This window comes from Hyalella azteca, unplaced genomic scaffold (assembly GCF_000764305.2).
Source record: "Hyalella azteca isolate HAZT.00-mixed unplaced genomic scaffold, Hazt_2.0.2 contig12097, whole genome shotgun sequence".
Classification (NCBI taxonomy): domain Eukaryota; kingdom Metazoa; phylum Arthropoda; class Malacostraca; order Amphipoda; family Hyalellidae; genus Hyalella; species Hyalella azteca.
The window spans coordinates 51,888-60,819 of record NW_025942063.1 but is presented as its reverse complement, the minus strand read 5'-3'; positions in this window follow the sequence as shown (position 1 = coordinate 60,819).

The following is an 8,932-nucleotide window of genomic DNA, read 5'->3' as shown; positions in this document are numbered from 1 at the left end:
TTGATTTTACTCAACGCCACAAGCCAAATTGGTTATATTTTCACCATTTAGTACTAATTTAATAAGCATCGTTCACATATAACCGGTTGTTAGACCTCCCAGCCCATTTGTTTGATATTCTCGTCCCAAGTGAGCTCAATTTTTTAAGTACCCTAAAGCGATCTCATTGTCGTCTTTTATCGATGCAGAAATGTGCGCCTTGGGTCGGCATTGAAATGAATCACTATCAGTTGTTGAGGCAAGTTTTTGTTCAGATGAGATGGCTCAGTTTGTACTGCAGTATTTGAAGGATTCAGCTCAAGCCGGGTTATAAGTAAGGCTGCCTCGTCATTCAGCACTCAATAGTATGGGCAATAACCATCACAAGCTACTACTCGACGCCGCAGACACAATAACCTGCACCACAAACGACCGTAACCTACACCGCAAATATCGTAATTTAGTGCGTAACTCGCGCTCTCTCGACCGCTCTCACTCCTCGAATGATGTGCTTCCTGTGCTTCCTCCTGCAACTGAACGCGTACTACTAACATATAGATTTTTGCTTCATTAATCTTAGCTGACTTAGCTGACTAGCATTCTCCTATTATATATAAGATCTTTACAGTCCATCTTTTCATTTGTAAATGAATCAGATTCTTTCAGTGTAGAATATAACTGAAGATCTTTTTTGTTGATGGTGTTGAAAATTGTTATAGATTTAGTTACGATTAAATGTCGGTCCAAAGATACTGTCATGCACATTTATTTACTGGATAGATTTTCTATTGCCACTACCATATTTTTTTGCATAAACTTTTTATGTCTTGACTTTTATATGGGATCTTGTTGCCGAAATTGTATCATTTTAAAAAGTGATCACTATACGAAGAACAACCGTTCGAGCGCCAATCTGCTCACGGATGCAACATGATCACCAACAGTAGTTTAGCAGCCTTAATGTTGATCCACACACGCCATATGATGTGCTGCACAAGCCGTACCAAGTCGAGAGGAGGTCGTCCATCGGTATCGGTGTTCTCAACACGTTCGCGTCAGGAAGATCCCAACGCAGAGTCCTGGGCCTTTGCGTTACGACGCGGAATTCTCTTCGCTTCCCAAAAGCAATATGGCGAAGCTGCTCGGCACGGGTGGAATTCTTGCCTGCATTCCTCCTCGAGCTCAGAAGCAATGGGAATGGTTTGGATCCCCCGCTGTGAGACATGGCTTGTCTGCGTCTCGCAGACATGCCTTGCTGATTGTTCTGCCATCCATTTCTAATTATATCGCCCCTGCGTTCTTCGCCAACAGATTTAGCTATTTTTTTTAAGTTTATTTTAACTTTTATCGATTAATCGAAGACATTTCAAATGTAAATGATGATATCTTAGCTTCTTCTGGGCTTCAGTAGATGAGGGTTTCTTCTTCTAAGACAAGGTGTAATTTTATACTTTTTAAATGCTTCTCTTATAATTTGGCAAATGATCTTTCACCAAGAATAAATTGATGTATAACATTGAGTAAATAAAAGCAAGACAAATATCGCTTTTACTAACCTATAAATTTTTTTTGCTTTCTATTACCAATCACTTTTTTAGTTCACTTTAGGTTCGCATAGTTATGCAAAGGTTTTTTTTGTTGCACGCGTCGTCCCCGTGTTGCGGTGGTACAAACAAAGCTCTCTTCAGGGTTTTAAATCATCGTTTTAGAGTTTTAAATCCTTTTAGGTTTTTAAATCCTCTTTTAAATCCTTTAAGGGTTTTAAATCCACTTTTTTTTAACTTGGCGAGATGTTTTCATTGTGAGCCCGACTGGTTGCATGCATTGCATGGCTGAATGCTGTAGATTTTTAATTGGTTGATTTCACTTGCTCATATGAAGTACCACGTCAACATTTTGATTACTTGAATTTCAAGTGCGTGTGCAGAGGCCCTTAGAAACTTGTTATAGTGCGCACTGCATACATGTTATTCCTAATGATAGTTTTGAGTTATTCCAGGCCCATCTGGTGCAATGAAAGAAAACATTCTTGGTTTGAAATAGAATCATTGATACGCTAGAAGAATAATTTATCAATCAATATGAGAAGAATCAAGATTTCCATAGTACTAACATTCAAGCCTACTTACGAATAATAAATCCCCCTAGATGTTTTGCAATGTATTCTTGGCTTGTTTTTTAAATTATTATGATTTTGTTTTCAGTTGTTAGGATTTTTCATTCGCAATCAATAGCAAAACCACGTGTTTATCCCCTTAATGCAGCGGGTTAATGTCACAGAGCTGCATACCCAACTTCGCTCTTGATAATTCTATCCGATTTCAAGGTGGACCGGTAACTCTTCTTGACTTTCCCGCGGTTTCTGTAAAAGAGGCCGCCATTTATCGAGGACTAACTGCGCAGGCAACTGATTAGCCGACGAAATAGTTCATTCTAAAGCGCCCGACTAATTGGAAAGAATCGAACAATTGGACGCCTAAGCAATTACTCAAGTCTGTTTTGCAGAGTCACTCTCTAGTAGTAGAATTAAGGCAGCCCCGATAGCGTGGAGGAATGTACCATTTGGTGCTATTAAGTGAGGGTTCGCTCTGCATCTAAGCCGCTGGTGCAATTTTCCACTCGAGTGACTGAGCCTTGCCACTCTACCTCCGTCTCTTGCTCGTAGGCCTCCTCCACCTCCTCGGCCTGCTGCTCCTCTCTTCATTGCACAATTTTATGCCTGCTACTACCCGAATTTTGGGTGAGACTAGATCCCTTTCTGCTGACACGAATTTGCCGCAGGGTTTACCTCTAATGAAGTTATTGCTTCATTGATAAAAGGAATTGGGCCATAGAGACTTGTAAGTCGGCCCTGGAACAGCAGCGACATGTCCTCCCGCTGATGGAGAGGTCATTTGGGGGCTCTTCTCGGCACCGATGCCCCCCGCTGCCCCCCGTCACACAGCATCGTAGAGCGTCACTAGAAACTTCTCAGGCAGATAAGATAAACCTGAGCATGTCACAGACTTGGCCGGTGAGGTGAAGAGCCTTCGTCAATTAAAATCTTGAGAGCCGAACGAACGTGTTGTTGGTTGCTGATGATATCGTTTCTTTAATGCGTACTCTGCGCCGTGAATACTGTAATTTTTTCAGTTTGTTCGCTCGCTCGACGAATATATTTGTGTTTTCGCTTCCCGGAAATAAAGTGTAATCGCATCCAAATGTATGATAGTTTTATTTTTTGTTGTATTCTTCCTCGTGTATCAACATTCCTCACCGTAGATTTGTTCATCATTTTTCACCTTTTTATTTGTGGGCAAGAATTTGTTTTCTTTTATATTTATTAAGAAATTGATCCACGTTCCTCATATACGAGACTATATTCGTATACCGACAAAAATGTTAATATGATTCTTCGGTAAAAAATGTGTTGTAGTAGGCCTAATAAAAATATGTTGTAGGAATAATAGCAATTTTTTATTTTATGTTGTTATGTCGCTTGAACAAAAATTGTTACTCAATTCAGGCGTGGTCCCAGCCTTAGGTGAATAAAAAAACTTGTTAAAAATCCACGCAAATAAGGTGCTGAAAAAATGCTTCATATATCAGTGTTTAGCGATGGGAAGTCTACGGGACTGAAGTTACTTCATTCGAACATCTAACCAAATATGTCGCTTACCACTACGAGATGTTGGGCTGCTGTGAGAGTATGTATAGTTGCATTTAATTCTTGTAATATGACTTACCTTATTATTTAGTTTACGCAAAATTTTCCTTGTAATTCTTATCCTCTCTGTGCAAACATGTTTATTTTGCTATGATCTAAACCGAAGTTGCTCCTAGATATTATTTTCCCTTGATTTTGGTTTCCTTTCTCTGCAAGCAATTAAAGCAATTTTTTTATTGATGCAAGAGACGATACGGATATCTTGAAATTTATTAGAAATGTTAAAAAATTTTAAAATGACAAATTTTATTAAAGCTACGACGTTTGGTTGGGCTTGGTGTACTACGTATAATACTTACCGGTGTAGAATGCAGTCGTCGGCTGTAGGAAAATCTTCCTTACACGGCAGACGAAGGTGTCAGGCGGCCAATCCCTCTGATGCGAGGGATTCCCTGAGCTCGCTGCCGAGGTGGACGTAGAGGGGACTGAAAGGGAGGGTTGCAGAGCTCCAATTAAGGCTCCAGTAAATAATGCGAGCGCGGTGCTCTAATGAGAAGTCCACGCACGGTACGCCTTCTCTCGCTGCCGCCAAACAACAAACCGGCTGCTCAAATTGAGCTAACGATCCAGCCCTGCTTGCCTAATGACTCCTGCGATTCTATACGCCATACGACTTGTAATTTAGTTCGTGCTCATCAGAGTATTTCTTGGTGTGCTAGTGCCGATATTGTGTTGCTTCCTTGAAGACGATGACTTCATTTAGAAATTCTCACAAAAGTGCTATTAATCAAGAAATGCGTTCCTTTGCGCATCATTTTATATATTTCGCCTGATAACCTACGAGTTCATACCTTTTGGCTACGCATTTGTGGAGCTGAATAAATGAAGTGTCTTTGTCAGGCCTGATTTTTCGAAGTAGCAGGATGGTCTTGTATTCTTGAGGCGTGTTCTTATTGTAAAATCCGTAGGCCTCGTAAGAAAATCAACTTAGGTTAAATTAACATTACCTCTTGTATTATAATTCGCGTTCCATATTAATAATGATGTTAAGGACTGCTGGTATACAATGATCACGGATGAAGACGATCTAAGTCACATGGAGCTATGATAGACCTGAGTCGATGCTGCTTACGGTGGTGATGCCTGAGCAAGACTAATGGTGGTGGCATTGCAAGGCCCGGCGGTGTAATTGGGCACCCCACGAGCGTAATGGTCGAGCCCCTGCTGGGGAGCACGACACTCCATGGGGAAGCGCCAATGACTGCAACTCTTACGGGCACAAATTACCCCATCGTCATTATCACCGCCGGGGGCCTCCATACGCCTCTTCACTCGCACCGATCCCACTGAGCGGCGCAAATTTTTTATCGCTTCATGTTGCATCAGGACAAATTTGGTGTCATACTGCGTTACGTTTCAGGTTATATAAACATGCAGTTGGTGAGTTTTTAGAAAATGTCGCTAACTCTATAGCTTATTATACTTGTTAAATTCGCTATCTCCATTCTTAACTGATGTTTATCTTGAATATTTATTTTTACCCTAAAAAATTATTCGGGCCAGGCGCGGATAGACTGCAATCTACACCTATCGTTCTTATAGGTTCTTTGTAACAAGAAACTTACGCACCACGCATTTATAACTCTAAGCCTCGAAGGTATCTCATTTTTCTGAAGATAGCTCATTTGCCTGTGTCTACTTTCTATTAAAGCTTCGTTGGTTCACGAACTGCTAGATTCTCTGATGAGCTCCGTGATCCTCACACTTGGAACACGCTGCGACGGCCGAGTTACCCTCGTTTTGTTTTTGCCGCAACATTCACGATGTGGAGACCTCGCGCTCTCATTTTTTGCGCTTGCAAGTTGCTATTTATGTCGGAAGTTGTCGAACGCTGCGCCCTCCTGCCATTTATAAGAGCCTTGCTGTTCTATTGCTCTCGCAGCTACACGCAACTCACGAGATCACCGGGAACTCTCAAGTGCTTGCTGCTGTATGTCACTGCATTAACTTTACTGCTTGGATTATATTTTTTTGTGTACGAAAGAAAATTTGTTTTCTTGTGTCTGATATTCTGCATATTGTGTTGGTGCATCCTGAAACACGTATCATATCGCAGATTCTATGTTCGTTTTTTGGCCCCAATATTCTCTCGGTAAACTTATAAAGTAAAGTTAAAATTAATTATTTACATGAATATGTACAAATTCAAACTGTCAAAATTCATTCGTTACTCACACTCAAACCCATTAGTCTATCAGCATCACTATTAACAAATAAATAATTGTTAAAAAATGATTTTACCTTGGATAGCTTCAAGTCATCGCATGGTAGTTTGTCGTAGCATGTTTGAATGTGGTGCATGTCTCCATTGTTCGCTATCCACATTAACGCTTTCAGGCGACCGATGCTCGGGATGCGCACCGCCTCAGCTGCAGTGCGCTGCTGCTGCTGCTGCTGCACCCGGCCATGGGTGTTCATGACCGTTCGGGAGTGTCGGGTCGTGTATTAGTTGGTGTAAATTTGGCGAGAGCAGCTCGTGCACTGATTAGCTGCCTCGTAAATACGCCGGGCGCTCTCACACCGACCACTCGGATGAGTGTTCGTTGGGGACTCTGGCCCCGCTTCACGGCCCCTTCCCCCACCCAAACCGCGAAGAAGAAAACTTGCCGAGCACTCTTCTGAGGAACACATGCTTTTTCGTACCTAATTTGTTCGCATGATTGTCATCGTACTCATTTGGGGCTAAATAATAATTTTTATTTGTAGAACTTTATTTAAAATGGTGATTGAAACTGGAATAACTTTACGCAGAATATTAACAGACATTTTTAATGTTCTAAAGCTAAACAATACGCTATATTTACCTGTCAGAAACATGTTTGTTCTTGATATCCATTCTCTTCTTCTCTATGAGACGCATTAAAACTATATCTTAGTGCTTTCAAAATTCATTGAAGATAGGCGTGTGTTAACGGCTTTGTTCATATGGTAAGAACGAAATACATTAATAAACCCGGCATCAACGCTTCGGCGATGTGAATGAGCCTGCAAGTTCCTGACGCAATGTGCAAGCAGCAGTAGCTGTAAAACACCCGATGTGATTTTATTCATAAAACAAATAGGTATATAAATATACACGTTACCAAGTTTGCTTTGTTGCGGAATAAATCTTTTCTCTCAAGTCTAATTTAACTGGTTGCTCCGTGCTGACTTCGTGCAATGCAAGCGAGCGTCTATGTATAGAGTTTCATGGGCGACTCGTGGATACATGGAAAGGCCATGTTTCCCTCCTCCCACGTGCCCCGCTGCTGTCAAGGACCGGCAGTATTGGATACCCTCCTAAAGCCTTCATGTTTATGGCTAGTGAGAAGAAGCTCGGATTACACGAGAGCAATGGGGCTCTCGAGGGAGCGTCGGCCTCCAGCCCGGCCGATCTCTTACGGATGAGAGAGCGACTCTTGTGGCCCGAAGAGAGCAGTATTATTGCTTCGGTCGTCCTCTTTGCTTGCGACAAATGCTACCTTATTTTCTCGTGATCTAGGAAGCGCAGATGCCACATTACCGCAGCCTTCGAAGGTTTTGGATCCACGGGTGTCTCTATTGAAAATTTATGCGCGACTTTTAGTTCACGTGAAACCCGTTATGATCCACCTATCTGAATTACTCACGTTTTTTGTTACTTTTTTAGTGCCAACGCAAGTTCATCCTGAGCAGGGAACGTGAGCTGTTTTTTTTAGTCAACGCAAGTAGTGCACACTTTTGGCAGTCTATGCGTTTTTGGAATTAGTTGTCTCAGGTCATTAGTTGGAATAATTAGTTGGAATTAGTTGTCTCATACAATTCGTCGTCACGTTGACTTGAAATCGCACCAGACAGCACTACAAAATATAAAAACGTCTTAAAAAAAAAATTCAAAATTTCTTCAACCTCGAGAGCAGCCGTTCCTTTCGGCATCTAGGCTGTGTAAATCAATTGAACTAAAAATAAGATACTTTTCGTCCCGAACCGATGAGTGTCTGTATATAGGTTAGCTATTCCGTCCTGGTTCCAAGCACGGAATTTTTTATAAAGAAAAAATAATGTTTACTATTTTTTGGGGGGAGGGGGACAGGGGGTCATTGCGCAACACGTATTTCTGCTTATCATATTCGACGAGAGTGTGATCGCTGCGTGCAGTACACAGTATAGCGACGCTACACCTCACATTTCTGGAGCTCTGAAGTGGCTTATGATGTCCCTCAATAATTAAGAGCGTAGGTCAGTTATAAAATCATTACTATGTTATAACAGCTCAGGATATTTATTATACTGTCAGAATTAAGCGCGTTGGTATGAAGGAAGAGATCTCGAGTATTGTTGCATGGCGTGTGTCTAGTAAGGTAGTGGCTGTTGTGTTGTGCGAGCTCGCATTTATTCTGAGCTGTGTCGTACGTTGCGGTGCGTCTACGTGACCAGCTTGCAAGCCGCTCATTGTTGTGTCTGCCGGGCGCCTCTTGCGGTCTTCTTCCTTTCCTGCCTGTGTCTTTTGACAATTGGTTTTGAATTTTCAGCGTCACCTGCAATTTAAGTCTTGCCCTACCTGTATTATGTTGCGGGAATCGAGCAGTGTATTTTCTGCTATGCATTGCGTCATTTGCCTTCTCCTTGTCTTTCGAATGCCCATCAGTAAAGTATTCGTATCATTGTGTGGTAAACCTTGAGCTACTTATTTTTTAATTAATCACTTGTGCATCGTCGTTTTCATAAAATGTCATGTCATAATTTTTATTTGTTGATGTACTTTGCTTCAAGTATGCATTGCCGTGTCGTACACTCTAGCTTTAACTGCGTATATGACTCCATATTGGCAGATGTCCCTGTTATGTTGAATCAGACAAATTTACCCTTATTTCATCATACTTTTAAATTTTATGTGCATTAGTAAAGAAACGTGATCTCATTTATAATTTTTTTTTTCACTTGCAACAATCTACTTGATCACCGCATTGAAATCCCATATCAGAGTTAGTATAATGTGGGTTTGTTTCTCCGCAGAGTTTTTTAACGTTGTAAGCTATGCGAAAGATTCGGTTGAGTAGAACAGTAAACCACGTTAGCTGTTCAGATCTTTTTGTTGACTCTTGATTATTATCACTTCATGCTCGGTGGAAATTAAATCAATTGATTTTGTCTAAAATAACAAATGGAGCTAGAAAGCCACATCCTCATGAGCCCCGTGAAGCTGCATAGCTTTGAGACCGAGCGCTGGTACCGCAGCTAGTACATGTTTACTGCAGCAAAGATGGCTGCTATGGCATTTGCATATAA